Here is a 19399-nt window from a genome sequence, read left to right on the forward strand (position 1 = left end):
CACATGTAGATTTTTTGAGAATCTCAATATTTGTCCTCTCATCTAAACACTTCAAAAGCAGTTACTGCATGCCTAACATAATATGTGAATATGCATGAACATTTTCATTTCTCTAGGAAAAAAAATACAATACACAAGAATAAACGGCACAGAGGTTCCTTTAATCTACCTTTTCCATAGCATTTTAATAGTTATGACCAATTTACCCAAAGAAACATTTAACATAGGAAGCTTAAGGGGGTCAACAGGTTACTTAGAGAATGGAGGAAAATGATGCTTGTTAAAACCGAATTCGAAATTCTAAGAATCTGTAAGGGTGATCTCTGTCATTGTTAGCTTTGCTGCCTCATTTATGATGCAGCTCAACTTGAGGACAAGAGCAGACAGTGTTTAAACTAGTTCAGTAAAATCTCTCACTTGCATTTGCAGAATTATATTATTATGAAGCAATTCTACATTATAAATGTTTCATTCATGGCCCTGCTAATGTCTGCTCTTATGAGCTGTAAAATGTTTAATGGACCTGTTCTGTAGCTCTGAACATTAGAGAAGCGAATTTCTTGGAACAAACCACTGCCGGGTCTAAACTTGTTTAAGACACATTCTTTTTTTTAAATAGAAGCATACAGAAACGGAGGTAAAAGCCAACAGAATCATTACCAGGCGTACTAGTCAAAATCACTGTAAAAGCCAAAGGGTCTCACCAGAGACGCAACTAGAGTCATATTTCGGGGCGAGGGCGACCAAAAATTTCAGGAGAGGGGGGTGGGGGGGGGGGGGGGGAATGGGTCTGACTCTCCCAGCAATTTGCAGAGTGGAGATGCAGGGGCTCTAAGAATGGGTGAAATCAAAACAAAGCCTCATTACCAAGTAAATGGTCATTTAAAGACCTGTGAAGTACTTAGGTGCGTCTGTGTGTGTGTCCCGGGGAAGCTGTCTCAGCCAGGCAGACACACACAATGGGGGGGGGTACCTTTGAGCCCAATGGGCGCTGCGCACCTGGGTCTCACAATTTAAAAAGAAGTACTGACATTCACGTTTTCGTGCGCTTCAAAAGCTGAAATCAACACTTCCCAAAAAAGCAGGCTGTAGTACCTTTTGCTGCTATTAGAGGTCCCTTGAGGTAGACAGAAGTTCTTTCTGTAGCAGGCTGCAGTACCTTAAGCAGTTACTAGAGGTTTCATATAGATCATTTGGTTCTTTTTTCCCAAAACTGCCACATCAGAGCAGGTGCAAGATATATGTACGGAAAAGGTGAAGGATTTTGTAAGTATGGTAAGTAGCCTGGTATGGTAAGCTAGGTGTCAATCAATCAATTAATCGGGGATTTGTGAAGCTCACTGCTCACACATGAGGGTCTCAAGGCGCTGAAGGGAGTGGAGGGAATTCGGGAAGCTCCAGCTCATCTGAAGAACAAGGCCTTGAGGCTCTTCCTGAATGCTTGGAGTGTGGGTGTTCGTCTGATGCTGAGTGGGAGTTCGTTCCAGGTCTTAGCTGCGATGTAGGAGAAGGATCTTCCTCCCATTCTGGCTAGGCGAATGAGGGGGATTTCGGCCAGTGCAAGGTGTGGTAAATAGATAGGTAAGGTAGGTTAGGTATGGGAGGTAGGTATGATTAGTTTACCAATGGCAGCTATGCGTGATAGGTCAAATGACGTCCACAGCTAATTTATGGTAGTTACAGTAGGTAGATATGGTTGATTTGGAAGTTTAGGTGTCATAGGTAAGCATGGTAGGTAAAGATGGAAAATAAGTATTGTGGGTAGTATGACAGTTTAGGTATGTGAAGTGAATATAGTAGGTAAGGTAGATATGATAACTTAAGTATGGTAGGCAGGTAAGGAAGGTAAGGTAAGTTTGTTACGATAGATATGGTAGGTTAGGCAAAGTATGTTAGTTATACTATGTAGGTATAATTGGTATGGGTACAGATCTGACAGCTAGGCATTGCACATATGTTTTGTAGTATGGTAGGAATGATATATTAGGTATAGTAAGTATGTGTGGCAGGTAGGTATGGTAGGTAGGTTAAGTATGGAAGCTTATGTGTTGTAGGTATATATGGAACGTATGGCAGGTTGGTATGGTAAATTAAAATTGGCAAATTTGTTTGAAGGTTTAGGTCTGGTATTGTAGGTTAAGTATAGTAAGAATTTTTTTTCTTAGTCCTTTCACTGCTAGGCTCCCCCCCCCCACCCCGTGCTAAGCCTTTTTTGGCTATTTGGGGTAGTTCGCGCTTAGGTCCCAGTAACTTTTTGACCATAAAAGGTATACATGGCAAATTTGCGCCTTTTCTTTCAACATCTTAGGGATTTTAAAGGTACCCAGGGTTTGTGGAGGGGACCCAGAAATTAGCCAAAATACAGCTAAAGATGTTTTTTAATGGGGAAAAAGGGCGGTAGAAGAAAGAGTCTGTTTTTTCCCCTACAAATGGTAACAAAAAAGGGTTTGTGGAGCTGCAATCATCCTCTTTCCAGCTTTCAGGGACACGCAGACTTTTATCAGAAAACCAAAACATGTTACACAGTTTTGGCATTTTACTGGGACACAGTCTATTTTTACTACTTTTGTGCTTTCAATCTCTTTCCAGTTAGTGGTAGAAATGGGTGTGAAAGTAATAATGGATCTGAAAAGTAGATACAATTCTGACTTCTGCAAGGGGTATTTTGTGTAGATCCTTCAAGGTTTTTTTATAGAAACTAACAGTTGGAAATTAGAAAAATTGAAGATGAGTTGAAGAAACAGCCATTTGAACCAATGTTTTCACCTGTAACTTCTTCTGAGTATGACAGATGTTTGAAAGCATTATACTGATGTATCCACTGGACCCTTCAGGTTGCGGGGATATATAGGACTTGTACATTCACCAAGAACCCGAGGAACGCAGAGCCAATAACTGAGCAGCATCCTGCAGTGGTTTTCCATTGTGTACCAGGTATACAGCAATTAATTTGGTAAAATATAAACAGTGAAAAATAGGTATTAAAGACACCTAGGTATTTCCGAAATGAGAACAAAACATAGAGTTTAGAAACAGTAGCTATTTGCACATATCCAAAATTGTGAAGACCCATACTCGCTATAAATTGTAGGATATTTTCATTTTTCAAAGCGACTAAGGCCTAGTGCCCGCGACAGGAAACGACTCAAAACGCAACCTGGTCACACCACATTTTTACAGTGAAAACGGATTTGTTTTTTTCCACAGTGCCTAGCTGTGGATTTTGAACCGTAGCTCAGCCGGCACCTAGGGAAACCTAGCTAACCTATGCTTTTTTAAAATCTATACACCCAGAGGAATGCAGGATGGGTTGACTTGAGTGGCTATCACTGGGTTCTGTTACCCAGACTCCCTTGCAAACCTCATACTTTGTAAAAATAAAACACATTTTCCTAACATTTCTGTGATGGAAATTTTTAGAATCTGTGTGGATCCACAAAATTCCACCCACCCTGTGTTTCCCAAAGTCTTCCAATAAAAATGGTACCTCACTTGTGTGGGTAGGCCTAGTGCCCACAGCAGGAAATGGACCAAAATGCAACGTAGACATACCACATTTTTATAATTAAAACTGACCTTTTTTTGCAAAGTGCCTAGCTGTGGATTTTGAACCCTAGCTCTACTGGCACCTGGGGAAACCTAGCAAGCCTATGCATTTTTCAAAACTAGACATGCAGAGGAATCCAGGAAGGGGTGACGTGTGTGGCTCTCACCAGGTTTTGTTACCCAGAATCCCTTGCAAACCTCAAACTTTGCACACAATTATTTTCCTCACATTTCTGTGGTGGAAAGTTCTGGAATGTGTATGGATCCACAATATTCCACCCACCCTGCATTTCCCAAAGTCTTCTGATAAAAATGGTACCTCATTTGTGTGGGTAGGCCTAGTGCCTGCACCAGGAAACGGCCCAAAATGCAACATGGATACGCCACATTTTTACAGTGAAAATTGACCCATTTTTGGCAAAGTGCCTAAATGTAAATTTTGAACCCTAGCTCTGCCAGCACCTAGAGAAACCTAGCAAACCTTTGTATTTATTTAAACTAGACACCCAGGGTAATCCAGTAGAGGGTGACTTGTGTTGCTCTCACCATGTCCTGTCAGCCAGAATCCCGTGTAAACCTCAAACTTTGTAAAAAAAAAAAAACACACACATTTTACTCGCATTCCTGTGATGGAAAGTTCTAGAATCTGTGTGGATCCACAAAATTCCACTCACCTTACGTTTCCCTAAAGTCTTTTGATGAAAATGGTACCCCACTTGAGTGGGTAGGCCTAGTGCCCGTGACAGGAAATGGCCCAAAATGCAACGTGGACACACCACATTTTTCCTATGAAAACTGACCCTTTTTTGGCAAAGTGCTTAGCTGTAGATTTTGAAACTTAGTTCAGGAAACCTAGCAAACCTACACATTTTTTAAAATTATAAACACCCAGGGGAATCCAGGAGGGAGTGACTTGTGTGACTCTCACCAGTTTCTGGTACCCAGATTTCCCTGCAAACCTCAAACTGTGTCGAAAAAAACTAAATATTCTCACATTTCTGTGATGGAAAGTTCTGGAATCTGAGTGGATCCACAAAATTCCACCCTCCCGCATTTCCCTAGGTCTTCCGATAAAAATGATACTATCTTGGTCCATACATACATTTAACCCCTTGCATGCTGATGACGCCCTCAGCCGTCATGCACTACAGTGCTCATGTGCTGATTACGGCTGGGGGTCGTCATGAACCCGCCCACTCAATAAAAGTGCTGCACAGGCGCAGAATCATGGCAGCATGTTGTTCAGACTGTCTTTCTTTGGGGGACGTATCTGTGCTTGGTCGTTAAATTATTTCCCCTGGGACCCTCCTATTGACCTGTTGTTGTCATGTATTCATTAAATAGCCACCCATCATGAACCACAACAACGTGCATCCTAACAAGGATGGCACCGATTAGTGTCCCACTCACAAAAGAGATAAATAAGCTTTAAGCCCTGACTCTTCCCAAAAGAGGAGCAACACTGGTGTTATATTAGGCAATGTTTCAACTATCCACAAAAGTTCACACACAGAAATGTAAAGCCCCCAAAAGTACTGATATAAATATTTAAAACTCTCACCCATTAAGTCAAAACTCTAAAAAGGTAAAATGCAGAGCAAATTGTAACTGAAAAACAACTCAATAAAAACAAATCCAGCAGAAAATAGTTTATGATTTCTACATATGTGTGACAGCACATGGAGTGCCGTTTCAGCATCCAAATAGTTGCGGTGGCTAATTATTAACGGTGAAGTGTCCCTGTCCTCCATGTCTCTTGTAAAGAAGGATGAGTTTTCTCTCATGTTGAGCAAAGGTCAGGCTATCAGACTTCAATAAAGGTTCAGGCTGTCAAGTGCTTTACCTGCACAAAATGTTCAGGCACCTGGCAGCTTGAGCCAAGCTTTTCCAGGCTCATGATTGCAGAACTCTGAGGGCATGACCTCATCCACCCAGCCACGTCATTTTTGAGCCTCCAATTCTTGCCGAGGGAGAGTGTCACTGATGGACCTGGAACTGGGCCCTTCAGGTTTAAGCCCATTAAGTGAACAGGGCTGACCGTCTATCATGATGCCTCGTCACAGTGTAGGATGGAGCCTGCAATTCTCACTGACCCCATCCCACTCCTTGAGGAGGAAGGGAAGCTCGTCTTCTCATTGGTAGACCCATGACAAGGTCAGTCAAAGAGAGGACAAGACTGCATCTTCCAGTTTTCCCCTCCCTCCCGAAACGTGCAGCTCCTTCCGGTGCCTTCTGCTTTCCCTCCAGCTAACCTCTGGACCTCTTGTCAGAGTTACTGCCTGGCAATTATTTCTATAAAATGATTGGTTGCATGTTTGAATGTATGAATGTATGTGTATATGTGAATATGTACTGGGAATGGGTGTGTGCATGTGCATGTTCTTGTGAATGGTGGATGTATATGTGGGCACGCCTGTGAAGGGATGGGTGTGAATGAGTGTGCTTGTGGATGTGTGAGTACATGTGTTCTTTTGTGGAAGAGAGTGTGTGTGCTTGCCTCACAGCTACTACAAATGAAGACCATCCTCTGTCAAATAGAAATCCAACGGCTGAAGAGAGCTGACCAAAAGCACACTTTTTCCATACTTCTTTTTGCTGTATTGTTGATAAGAGCTCTTGCAACAACCCACAATAGCTGCGTATTTTGAGACTTAAAATACTCCAGAGTTTATTTTTATTGGCAAAGGAAACGTTCTCTGCGAATTTTAGTAGAATGATTTTATAGATATGTTTATGCTTTACAAATTCCCATCAGGAGAAAAAAAATGGTTACGCTTATCTTCATTTATTTAAATGGCAGTTTTTATGAAGTGCTGGTATATGATTTTTGGCCCAATTCACAGCACACTGTTACTGTTAGTTTCATTTCATTTTTGGTTCTACATAGAAATACAAGTTGTTAAATGTCGGAAGTATTACAAACTTGCAATTCCTCGTGTGTGTAACCATATGCTGCTTTAGAACCTTCAGTGGTGTGCAATGTTATTAAATAATAGAGGTGTGGGGCATTACATTTAATTCTTAGCAGTCTAAATAATGACATGCTTATAGTTCTGATAACCAAAATAAATATAAGGCAAACCAATATATGTCAATAATTTGGTGAATCACCGGCCAATTTCATTCTGACTACCTTTATCCAATTCTATAATATAATATAAGGAAAGCAGGGCAGCCTAACACTTTTTAGCAAGCACTGGTTAAGCCAATAGTCTGGCCATGGGATGTGGTGCAAAAGTTACATTTTTTAAATATGATTACTGCATGCATAGGCTACAAAAATAAAAAACACAAACTAAATGTGGACACTATACGCCTGCAATCCAACTATGGCATTTTAAAAACATTCATTGATATGGATGTTTTACCATTGATGTTTAAAAAAAAGAAAACAAAACTCTGACATGTATTTTACAATTTTGTTTGTAAAGCAACAAGAAGACATTAACACTAAAACAAGCACTTGATTTGCAAACATGTACAATTTCACAACGTCGCAGAAGCACTTCATAGCAGATACTTTCATTAGGACAGAGAAAAAAATCACCCATTAACATGGTACACCGCACGAATTGGAGGTAGAATAAATAGACGTTAATATAATAGTTAATATACTAAAATGTAAAGGTGGTGTTTGAAAGATCTTTGTCGCTGAAGGGAAAGGAACTCTTTTTGAGTGAATGTTAACAATATCCACGACTTCTGTGCACTCACTCAAAAGGAAGGTAGCCAATAGGTAAAGTGGGCTGATCCACTGCCTCAATGCTATTTGCTCTGGTGGGTGGAAATAAAATGTGTATGGCAATTAAAAAGACCAATGGATGAAACATGCTGCTGCCCAAAGCCATTTTAAAAGCATGTGGCCAAAGGAGTGCAATTCTTTAAACGATTCAAAATCTGCTCCCTCGGTTCTCTGACCAAGCATGATGAAAACTTATAACTCTTTGGAATTCAAAAGAATTTTCCAGGAATCACTTTGAAGTCAGCCCCCAAAAACATTTTTTTTCTTTTGGGATAAGTTTCTCAATGGAAAAGCTCATCTCATGCACCTGGAAGTGTATGTTTTCAACCACTATTAAGGCGAAGTCTTTGACCAAGAAATCAATCAATCAATCAATCAATATATTTATAGAGCGCGCTACTCACCCGCTAGGGTCTCAAGGCGCTGAAGGGAGGGGGGGTGCTACTGCTCGAATAGCCAGGTCTTGAGGTGTTTCCTGGAGGTGAGATGATCCTGGGTCAGTCGTAGGTGTGCGGGGAGGGAGTTCCATGTCTTGGCGGCCAGGTAGGAGAACGACCTTCCTCCGGTAGTGGCTCTGCGGGTCCCTGGGACGGTTGCGAGGGCAAGGCTGGCGGAGCAGAGCTGGCGGGTAGGAAAGTAGAACGAGAGGCGGTTGTTGCCCATGTCGTGGAGTGCTTTGTGTACGTGGGTGAGGAGCCTGAATGTGATCCTCTTGCTGACAGGGAGCCAGTGTAGGTTTTTCAGGTGGGCCGATATGTGGCTGTGGCGAGGGATGTTGAGGATGAGTCGTGCGGGGGCGTTCTGTATGCGTTGAAGTCATTTCTGAAGTTTGGCTGTGGTTCCTGCGTAGAGGGCGTTCCCGTAGTCCAGTTGGCTGGTGACGAGGGCCTGCGTGACCGTCTTCCTGGTTTCTGTGGGGATCCACCAGAAGATCTTTCGGAGCATGCGCAGGGTGTTGAAGCAGGAGGATGAGATGGCGTTGACTTGTCTGGTCATTGTGAGCGAGGAGTCCAGGATGAATCCCAGATTGCGTGCGTGGTCCGTGGGTGTCGGTGCCGTGCCCAGCGCTCTAGGCCACCAGGAGTCGTCCCAGGCGGATGGGGATTGACCAAGGACGAGGACCTCTGTTTTGTCTGAGTTCAGTTTCAGCCGACTGAGCTTCATCCATTCCGCGACGTCCTTCATTCCTTCCTGGAGGTTGGTTTAGGTGGTGGTTGGGTCTTTGGTGAGGGGGAGTATCAGCTGGGTGTCGTCGGTGTAGGAGATGATGTTGAGGTTGTGTTTGCATGCGATGGTGGCGGGGGGCTCATGTAGATATTGAAGAGGATTGGGCTGAGCGAGGAGCCTTGGGGTACGCCGCAGATGATCTTGGTGGCCGTGGAGCGAAACAGAAGGAGGCGGACTCTCTGGGTTCTGTCGGAGAGGAACGTGGTGATCCAGTCCAGCGCTTTTCTTTGGATCCCAGTGTTGTAGAGGCGGGTTATTAGGGTGCGGTGGCAGACGGTATCAAAGGGGGCCGAGAGGCCTAGAAGGATGAGGGTGGTTGTTTCCCCATTGTCCATCAGGGTCCTGATGTTGTCGGTGGCTGCGATGAGGGCTGTCTCTGTACTGTGGTTGGCTCGAAATCCGGATTGGGATGGCTCGAGCAAATTGTTTGTTTTGAGGAATGCAGTCAGCTGTTTGTTGACGATCTGCTCAATGACTTTAGCCGGGAAGGGAAGAAGAGAGATGGGGCCGAAGTTCTTGAGGTCTTTAGGGTCAGTTGTGGGGTTTTTCAGAAGGGCGTGGATCTCTGCGTGTTTTTCCAGCTCTCTGGCAAGGTGGCTGATGCGAAGGAGTTGTTTATGACGGTCCGGAGTTGGGGTGCAATGATGGCGTCTGCTTTGTTGTAGATGTGGTGGGACATTGGTCAGAGGGAGATCCAGAGTGGATGGTGTTCATGAGGTGGGTAGTGTCTTCTGTGCTGATGGGGGTCCAGTTGTTTAGGGTGCTGGTGGGGGTCATTGGTTTGGAGACTAGAGGCGGAGTCTGGGCGTCAAAGCTGTTGTGTATATCTGCGATCTTGCGGTGGAAGTTCGTGGCGAGGGAGTTGCAGAGGTCTTGTGATGGTGTGATGTTGTGGTTGCTGGCGTTGCGGTTGGGGAGCTCTTTTACGATGCTGAAGAGTTCCTTGCTGTTGTGAGTGTTTTTGTCCAGCCGCTCTTTGAACGATGCCCTTTTGGTGGTGCGGATCAGCTGGTGGTGTTTGCGAGTGGTTGAGGGCTGTCATGTTTTATGTCGTCCGGTCTTGGCGCCAGGTTTTTTCGAGCGTGCGGCATGATTTCTTTTAGTCTTTGAGGGCGTCGGTGAACCATGTAGTTTTCCTGTTGCTGGTCTTGCCTGTGGGGTTCTTCAGTGGAGCGAGGTTGTCGGTGCAGTTGGTGATCCACTGTGCGGCTGGTGGGTTCTGGCTCAGTGATGTGGTAAGCTGGTCTGTGGTGACTTTGCTCCAGCTCCTGCAGGGGATCTGTAGCGTGCGGTGGTGTGTTGTAGTCTTCTTGTAGGTGAAATGGATGCAGCTGTGGTCGGTCCAGTGTAGTCCGGTGGAGTGGCTGAAGGAGACGTGGTTGCTGGCAGGGAAGATGGCGTCCAGCATGTGGCCGGCGTAGTGGGTGGGGTTGTTCACCAGTTGCTTGAGTCCAAGGTTGTCGAGGTTGCCGAGCAGGGTGGTAGTGTTGCGGTTGTTGTTGTTCTCCAGGTGGAAGATCAGGTCCCCTAGGAGGATGTATTCTGGTGAGGTTAGTGCATGTGGGCTGACGAAATCGGCGATGGTTACGCTGAATTGTGTGCACGGGCCCTGGGGTCTGTAGACTAAGGTTCCTCTGAATGTGGTTTTGGGGTCAGTGCAGATCTAGAAGTGTAGGTGTTCAGCGGTGGAGAGTGTGTCATCGGCGTTGACCGTGACGCTGATGGTGTTCCTGTAGATGATTGCGATTCCTCCTCCAGTTTGGTTGACGCGGTTCTTCCGGGTGATCTTGTAGCCGTCCAGGATGGCTATGGCTATGTTGTGGGCCAAGGAGGCGTTCATCCAGGTTTCCGTGAGGAAGGCGATGTCCGGTGCTCTTGTGTCGAGGAGGTCCCAGAGTTCGATGGCGTGTTCGTGGACGGAGCGGGTGTTGAGGAGGATGCACCTGAGGTGGTTGTTGTTGTTCTTGCTGGGCTCGATGGGCGGGGAGTGGGTTGGGAGGCAGGTGAATTTGCAGACTTGGCAGGTGAAGGGTCCGTGGGTTCGCTTTCGGGGTGGCTTGGTAGCAGGCGGGTGGTCGTCCGATTTTGAGCGCGTTGAGGGTGGTGGTGTCGTATCTCTGTCGGGTGCCCCGGTTCCGGTGGGGGCCAGGGGTTCTGGCACTCGGCGCGGTCCAGGAGCGGACGGGCGCAGACGGGCTTGCCTTTGGTGCACCAACGGCGCGACACTACACGCGACCGCTACGCGCGGCCGCTGCGCTGCCTTCATATGAGGGGCTGTGGGAGGGAGGAGCAGCTGGGAGGAGGGAGCGGGCGGCGAATGGGGCAGTAGGGGGGTGGGGCCGCAGGGACGCAGCGGCGGGAAGCGGGAGGGGACACGGAAAGAACGGGGCAGAAGGGGCACTGAGGGCGCAACAGAGGGTGGAAAAGCGGCGAGACAACAGTAAGCCAGTAAACAGTAAAGGCAGTAAAAGTACAGTGAAATGCAATAAATACAGTAAACAGAGGACAATGACCCAATAAAAAACGGGCAGACAGGGAATCAAGCAGCCAGGTGAGTCAGGGGCTGACACAGCTATCCGAGGCAGCGGCAAGAGCGAGGCGGGGGCAGACAGGGAATCAAGCAGCCAGGTGAGTCAGGGGCTCACACAGCAATCCGAGACAGCGGCAAGAGCAAGGCGGGGGCAGGCGTCACAGGAGGACCGTGTGGCGGCTGGGGGGGCGACCTGCCTGAGGACAGAAATGGGAATGGTCTTACTCAATATTAAATTGCCCATGGAAGCCGAAATAATCATTTTCTTTAGAAAGTTGAATATTTTGCATGTCTCCTCCTGGTTTGTAAAAAGAAATGTTTCACAAGACGTATAAGTGCCTGTTAGCTGTAAATTTTAAATCTTATTGTATATATTTTGGTCCGACTAATTCATGCAAATCTTTTCATAAAATCACTAAAATCACTGATAAAATGAATATCACGTATAGCCTTCCTTCGTCTCTACTAAGTATACAAATGTAAAAATTCCGCCATTTTATGGAGCATTATGAATTGACTACAACCAGAACTTGAGCTTTATTACTAAGGACCATTACTCTAGCCTTGTAATCCCTGTAAAACACCTCGGGTACATAATAATGTATCTGTAGGAATATTACATTGTATCAGACATCATTTTCTTTCCCTTATGCTCTGCCAGAGCCAGTTTCAATTGAAGGAAATCCTCAATTTTTGATGATACAATATTGGCCACCAATTTGTTTTACGCTTCATGGGTGATTTTTATACCTAAGCCTTGGCACTGTGATGCATGTGGTTTCTTGACACGGGTATATCTTTGCATCATGCTGCAAGGTGATATTCTGCTTATGCATTTATTATTTAATAAATAGTACTCGAGTGGTATGCACTGCTGCTGTGATCATAATCCATCCTGGTGCATTAGAATTCAAATCAGTTCATTCTATCTTTATAACATAAAAGAGCACAATACAATTCATCACAGGAATAAAATACTATAAAATCAGATACATAATATTTGAGGCAATAACACAAATCGCTCAAAAATATATCTTGTACAATAAAATACCTCTGCAGTAAAGCGCATTAACACAGCAGTGAGACACCACCGCTGATATACAAGCAGCGGCTCCCTAAACAATGCTGATAATATACCATCCTCCTTTCATTGATTTCCTGCTACCTACGGACATTTTTAGGAAACAAAAAACACTGTGTCAAACTTCAGGAGTGCCTAACAACTAAAGATATGTTAAGGCATCCCCGAATTTCTTGAAGGCAAGTGGTTTCAAAATAATCTGTGGCCGGTGCAGGTAAGAGGGGCTGGGTGGAAAGGGGGAGTTCCTTGACGACAAGGAGAGAAAATAAAATAAAAAACAGAAAACCACTTACTTTGTATGCGCTTTATCACCGACTCGGTTATTTTATTCTCGTATGTCATCGGCTGTCAATTCCCCCCCCCCCACACACACACTCAGCCCTACCGCTCTTACCTGCACCAGCGGCGGCTGTTCAGAATATGTTTGAGACAGCATAAAAAGAATTGTCAGGAAAATTTACAGAAAAAGATAAAATGTAACACAGATTGCTCAGGTGAGCAATCACAAGTGTAGGCCGATATACTAATACCCCAGATCTTTGACCCATCAGGAAAACACAAAAGATGACAAACAATGCCTGCCCTAAATCTAAAATGGAGAGACCTCTCCCACTGTGAAAGTTCCAAAGATAAATAAAATACGATCTCTCCTGTTGCTAATAAAAAAATATAATTACTTATAGAGAGCTTGCTAAAAACCTCCTCCATTCTTTAGGCGCAGGGCTACCCCTACTAAGTCGGAAACATATAACAAATGTTATTCTGAGTGAAAAATAAAATAGGAGCTAGTCAGCGAAAGATTCAGGAGCTGCCTGCAAATCACATTTTCTTCCACCTGGATGGGGGGAGCATTGTGAAACCCCCATACCCCTATGTGTGGTTGTAGGAATGCACTGCAGGTTATATATCTTGATAGAGTAGTAAGTAAGTCCCCTAGCTAACTTTTGAACAAAATTAAATAAAGACCCAACTTCCCTCCCTAGTTTAGTGTGAGCAGCATTAACCTGGGATTGCGAGAGCCTGTAATATCAAAGGTAAAACCAAGGTAATTACATTTCTGCACGGAGTTCAGAGAAAGATATTTAATCCTTAGGGACGTCAAATTTCTCCATCCTGGACCACATGCCATTATGTGGGATTTCCTGTAAATTGTTGTCTAAGCTACCCATGAATGAAACAAAGGAGTCTAGCAAAATACTTAAAGCACCCGGATTCCTAGCCATCAAAATAGCATTGTCAGCTGTAGGAAGCAGGCTCTGTAAAAACTGTACCAAAGTGAGGTATAGTGTGCCCAAAGTCCAGTAGATCCACAAAGGTAGGCAGAGGTAAAGTTAGATAGCACCTCACTCTCTATTTGTGGTAGTGTGGTCAAGCAATAAGGTAGTATCAGAGGACAGTGTTGTACACACTCAGATCAATTGATTTTGGATAAAAAATATTCTTTTCGTTATTTTATTTTCTAGAACCAAGCAAGCCTGGCACAGGTAGGTCATTTGCAGTAGACTGTAATACAGTTTGGACTTGTAATAGTATATGCACTTTGTTTTTACTTACAGTGTGGTTTCAGAGAAATTCCATACTTTGTAAATACAGTACATAGACTTGAATGGGCTTTTCAGTAAAATTACAGGTACGTTACTTTTGAGATTACTTTTCTTACTCAGAGTAGTATACCTAGAAAGTACTCTGGGACATTTCCTGTAAACAGGTAAGTAAAATCGTTTTTGTTAGTTAGTGCAATTTTAAAGAATTTCTTTAGGTTTTCAAACTCTACACTTTGAAACATTTCCAAGAAAAACAGTCAATGTTATCCCATGGAGGAAAATAGTGTTATTAATTTTAAGGTAAGTAATTGGAAGTTGGATTTGAGGTTCTGGGGAAAGACTCAGGGGTCCCCCAGGGTCAAGGATTCAATCTTGTTACACCCTCAGCGGCACTAGGGCAGCCAGGTGCAGAGTGCTGAGGCCCAATGTTATCTAATGGGGGATAGGGGGGCCTCCGGTTGGTGGCTGCTGGCGAGCAGACCACTTGGCAGTGGGAGCGAAACTGCTGGACTTTAGCTCAAGGCAAATGGGGAAACAAAGTAGCACCAAAGGTGCACCCTCAGCAGCACTAGGGCGGCCGGGCACAGAGTGCAGTCTCGACGTCGGGTACCCTGTTGTGTTCAATGGGGAACCTCAGGTTTGCAAAGGCACTGCAGGCTTGGGGATGTAGGTCTTCTGGGTGCGACCACCACTGCGAGAGGTAAGTTGGAAAGTTAGGGGTTAGTTAGGCACCGTCGGTTTTGGCACACAAGACCATGGGGCATCGAGTGCAGGGGTGTCTTTCAGGGTCAGATCCTTTTACCAGCTCCTGGTCACGGTTGGGGGACCTTCTATATTTAGACTGCAGGCATCAGCTGAAGGCTTGAGGCAGGTCAGGGGTCACCAGATCTTGGTTCAGGATCAGCTTGGTGACCTCCTTGTGGTGTTTGTCCATTCAAGCTCGGGCAGTGGACGATGGGTGCGGAGTGGGTAGGATTCACGTGTCCGGCCAGAGCCAGAGGTTGCAGATGAACAAATCTGTTGTTCACTGGAGACAAATTCTTTGTAGTTGAAGGCAGGCAGGTCCTTAGGGGTTTTCAAGGTTGCTGACAGCAGGACATACTGGGTTTTTGCAGAAGCAGGTTCGAGGGGGAGACAGGCTGGTAGGGCTGGGGACAAGTCAGTGGGCGTCTTCCACTTGTTAGCTGCTGCACAGCTGTTCGGTCCTTCTTCTTCTTCTTCTTCTTCTGGGGGAGGAGGCTTGGCACCTAGTCCCAGGATGTGCATTGTTTGAGGTCCCAGAGAGCCACAGGGTCTCGATCCAGGGATCCAGAAACATGTCTGGTAGTGGCAGCCAAATGCAGCCACTCATCCTGGACACTAGTAGTAGGTTTGTTTTCAGGGGCAATCCTAAGATACCCACTGTGTGCATTTTTCATTAAATCAAACACTGGCATCAGTGTGGGTTTAATGCACTGAGAAGTTTGATACTAAACTTCTCAGTTTTCAGTGTAGCCATTATGGTCCTGTGGAGTTCATAATGAGCAGGACATACTGGGTTTTTGCAGGAGCAGGTTCGAGGGGGAGACAGACTGGCAGAGCTGTGGCCAAGTCAGTGGGCGTCTTCCACTTGTTAGCTGCTGCACAGCTGTTCGGTCCTTCTTCTCCTTTTTCTTCTTCTTCTTCTTCTTCTTCTTCTTCTTCTTCTTCTTCTTCTTCTTCTTCTTCGTCTTCTTCTTCTTCTTCTTCTTCTTTTTCTTCTTCTTTTTCTTCTTCTGGTTTCTTCTGGTCTGGGGAAGCAAGGTTCAGGGGTACCCCTAAATACTAGATTGTGGGGTGTTACAGGTAGGTAAAAGGTAGGGACCAATGGATCCCTTCCCAGGTGCGGGTATACCCCCTATTATGCCACCCTCCAGTGAAAGGGGGGCATGAGCCTGTCCCTGGTTGGTTGAGTCCCCCATCTTAAGGATGGCCTGGACTGGGAGTTGTGCTTCACCTTGCCTCCCCCACCTGAGGGGTGAAGTTGGCAGAGGTGGCACACCTCTCTTCCTTACTTGTTTTTCCCACCGGTTCTCCCACCCAAAGTGGGGATCAGAACCAGCGGGGACCAGTTGCTGAGAGCAGCAAGTGGCCTGGGGAATCTCACAAAGGCGGCAAGCCTTTGAAGCTTCCCCTTTGGGAACCTTGCCGATTCGGGGGGAGGAGACTTGGCACCTAGTCCCAGGAAGTGCATTGTTTGAGGCCCCAGAGAGCCACAGGTTCTCGACCCAGGGATCCAGAAACATGTCTGGTGGTGGCAGCCGAAAGCAGCCACTCATCCTGGACACTAGTGGTAGGTTGTCTTTCAGGGGCAATCCTAAGATACCCACTGTGTGCATTTTTCATTAAATCGAACACTGGCATCAGTGTGGGTTTAATGCACTGAGAAGTTTGATACTAAACTTCTCAGTTTTCAGTGTAGCCATTATGGTCCTGTGGAGTTCGTAATGAGAAACTTCCAGCACCATGTACTCTTAATGGCAGCACTGTACTTACAGTGTCTAAGAATGGACATAGACACTGTAGGGGTACAGGGCTCATTTTTTTTTTTTTTAAACGTTTATTATTGTTCAAAAAGTGCAGTACATATAGCAAAGCCTACAACCCTGTGGGCCGGCTGCAAGAAGTCTGTGTATCGTTGGGGCATAGGGTTACAGGGGAAGGCATTGTGCAGTGTTTCGTTCGCTGTCTGGCGTGCCTTGTCACTGGTAATTTATGCATAACCTTCGCGTTTAGCACACAATCATCTCTATAATTGACGTCTCATTTTACATTTTTTCTATAATTCAACCATTAACTCTTCAACATAGAACAGGGCTGTTCACATCGGCATGTCCCAGTGTGTCTGTGGTGCCAGTGCTGCGCCCCGTCCCATCGGTAGGTGCAGCACCGATGTCCCTTCAATCTGTTAGGTATGCGCTGGGAGCGCGTCAGTGGAGTGGGGGATCTATGGCGCGCTTATGTAGTTAGCTGTAAAGCTAGTGGGGAACAGACTCGGTGAGCGGTGGTGTCCCACCAACTGTCGGCTCAGTGTGCGGCGTGTGTGGCAAGCATATGTGTCGCCCCTGTTGCATTTTCGGTGGGTGTCGCCCGCTCCCGAGTTCTTTGCCGAGTGTTCAGTCAGTGGCACCTGTCTGTCGCTGTGTGATGGTGGGTATACTTACAGCTGGGAAGAACAGGATTGCGAAACCGTAAACATGGGAGTGTGTAGGGGCGTTGGAAACGGGGGGGGTGTACTCGTGGGGGCTGTGTCGAGGCTGTGGTGCTGAGAGCAAGGGTCGGGTCAGTGTGTGGTGGAGAGCCCTCGTGTGTGTGGCTGGTTGTGTCCGCGGCTTGTGTGTCGGGGGGTCATTGTTGCTCTCAGGGGGGGGGGTGAGCGCGGCGCGCAGCCCTGCCTATGGTGTCGTCGCTCCTGGGGCGCCTGCCCATCTCAGCTGTCTCTGCGTGAGCCCCCTGGCCTCGCCCTCCCCCCGTAGGGACCCCAGGATGTCATCCCAGATGTGTGCGATCGGGAACTGTCTCAAACCCGCTATCTCCTCTCCGCGCAGCGCCGTGCCCTCTGCTCTGGCCCAATTGGTGAAGGATGTATACCAGTGTGCGGGAGTTGGCGGTTCTCTTCTTTTCCAGTGCCTAGTGAGCAGGCACTTGGCCGTGATGAGGCCTACGTCCCAGAACCGGGCTTGCGTTTTATTTTGTTTAGTCCTCTTGTATAACCCTAGAACGCATGCCTCCCATGTGTTAGGTAGTCCCGGGCCTGTGCTGTGTGTCAGGAGTGATGTTACCTCCCCCCAGTATGTGGACAGAGTTGGGCAGCTCCAAAGCATATGCAGGATGTCCGCACCCAGCAAGTCGCATCTGGGACAGGCTGCGGTGTCAGTCGTAAAGTATTTATTTATTCTGTCTGGCGGTAGATACGCCTGGTGCAGTATATACAGCTGAATGGTGCGGAAACGGGAGTTACCTGGGACGTTCACAGGGCTGGCCAGGACCAGTTTCCATTCTTTATCTGTCCAATCCCTCCCTCGGTGGGCTGCCCATTTGTCCCTAATCGGTTGTGTGGGCCTCTGGGTGTGTATGAGGAGTGCCTGTGCCAGCCAGTGTGTAATATGTGAGCCTCTGCCCATAACGTGCAGGTATTGTATTAAGTGATGGAGCGGTGGCTCCTCTTGGATATCCCCCCAGGACTCCGTATATGTCCTCACCACTGACGCGTGGAGCAGGAATTGCCCTGCCGGCAGGCCTGTGCCCTCCGATAGTTCCGCAAAAGGAAGCAGGGCCCCGTCCGCGTATAGGTCGCCCATTGTCTCCACTCCGGCGGCAATCCAGGGTTCCATGTTGCGTGGTGACACCATCCCATTCCTCCGGGGGGTACCCAGCAGGGGAAGGGCGGGGGCATACGGCCTGACATTCTTTGTCAGCTTCAAGCAGCGAATGAAGCATTTTCGGGCTACGGCCATGTGCAGGGGCAGAGGGCGAGGTCCCTTGGTCAGTGGATGAAACAGGGCGCACACCTGTGGGTGTGTCCATTGGTAGTCCGCGTTGGCGGTGTCGTCGAGGTGTGAGTCGCTGAGCCAGTACGTCACCCATTGCAGCTGCGCTGCCAGGTAGTACAACTCCATATTGGGGACCGCCAGCCCTCCCTCCGCTGTCGGGGAGTACAACTTCGCCAGGGCCACTCGTGGGCGCCCCGTGTTCCAGATTAAGCCGCGGAGCATCGACTCCAGTTCGCGGAAGATCCTCGTGGGGACGTAGGGGTAGAGGGCTCATGTACCTGTACCCTCCCCACTGGTGCAGTGCACCCAGCTAGAGGAGTGACTGACCTATGCCAGGGCAATGGGTTGTAGGCATGGCACACAGAGCTGTGTGCCATGTCGATTCTTCACTTTTTTTTGCACCAAAACATGCAGCCTGCGGAGGCAGTGTGTGAGTGCAATGATACAGGGCCTCTTAGGGTGACCAATAAGTGCTGCAGCCCTTAGAGTTCTTCCCTGGTCAAAGTGCCCTTGGTACCTGTGGTACCATTTACCAAGGGCTGACCTGTAGCTAGAGATGTCAATTGGGTTCGTTTTGGTGAAAGAACACAGGCCCTGGGTACCTGATTGGCAGCGACCAGGGCACATCAAGTCAAAATGCATCAGTAGTTTGGCAAAAAGTGGGGGGTTACTGCAACAGAAACCCACTTTCCTACATCAGCATTTAATAACACTGAAAACAGTAAATTAGCAATTTTCTGTACATCACTGGTGATAGCAGACTAGTGGGTACTTAGTTATATATTGTAGATGATAAAGAGCAGAGGTGCTAAAAATGCACCCACTGACTAGAGAGAAAGCTTCCCCTGCTCGGCCACAATGAACCCTGGCCCCTAAGTTCTCATGTAATGTATACAATTCCTCGCGAGAAATGTGCATGCGGGGGCACCCGCGAATTTGTCAGGAAGAAGTCGTCGAGAAACTAGGAAGAGGGAGCACCGGGACGCCACATGTCAGGTAAGTTGTTGTAATTAATTTTACAATGTTTGAAATCATTTGGAGGGCATTTACAGAAGGGCGGGAGGGAGGAGGGCAGCGCATAGTGGGGCTACGTGAAGTGTGTGGGTGGGCGTAGACTTCCCCCACTTCGTGGTGCTTCACGTAGCCCCAATACCCCCACTACGCCCAGGGTTACAATTAAGGTTGTTCATTGGGGAGTTTTGATCCTAGGCTAGAGCA

Source organism: Lissotriton vulgaris, chromosome 4_1 (genome assembly GCF_964263255.1).
Source record: "Lissotriton vulgaris chromosome 4_1, aLisVul1.2, whole genome shotgun sequence".
Classification (NCBI taxonomy): Eukaryota; Metazoa; Chordata; class Amphibia; order Caudata; family Salamandridae; genus Lissotriton; species Lissotriton vulgaris.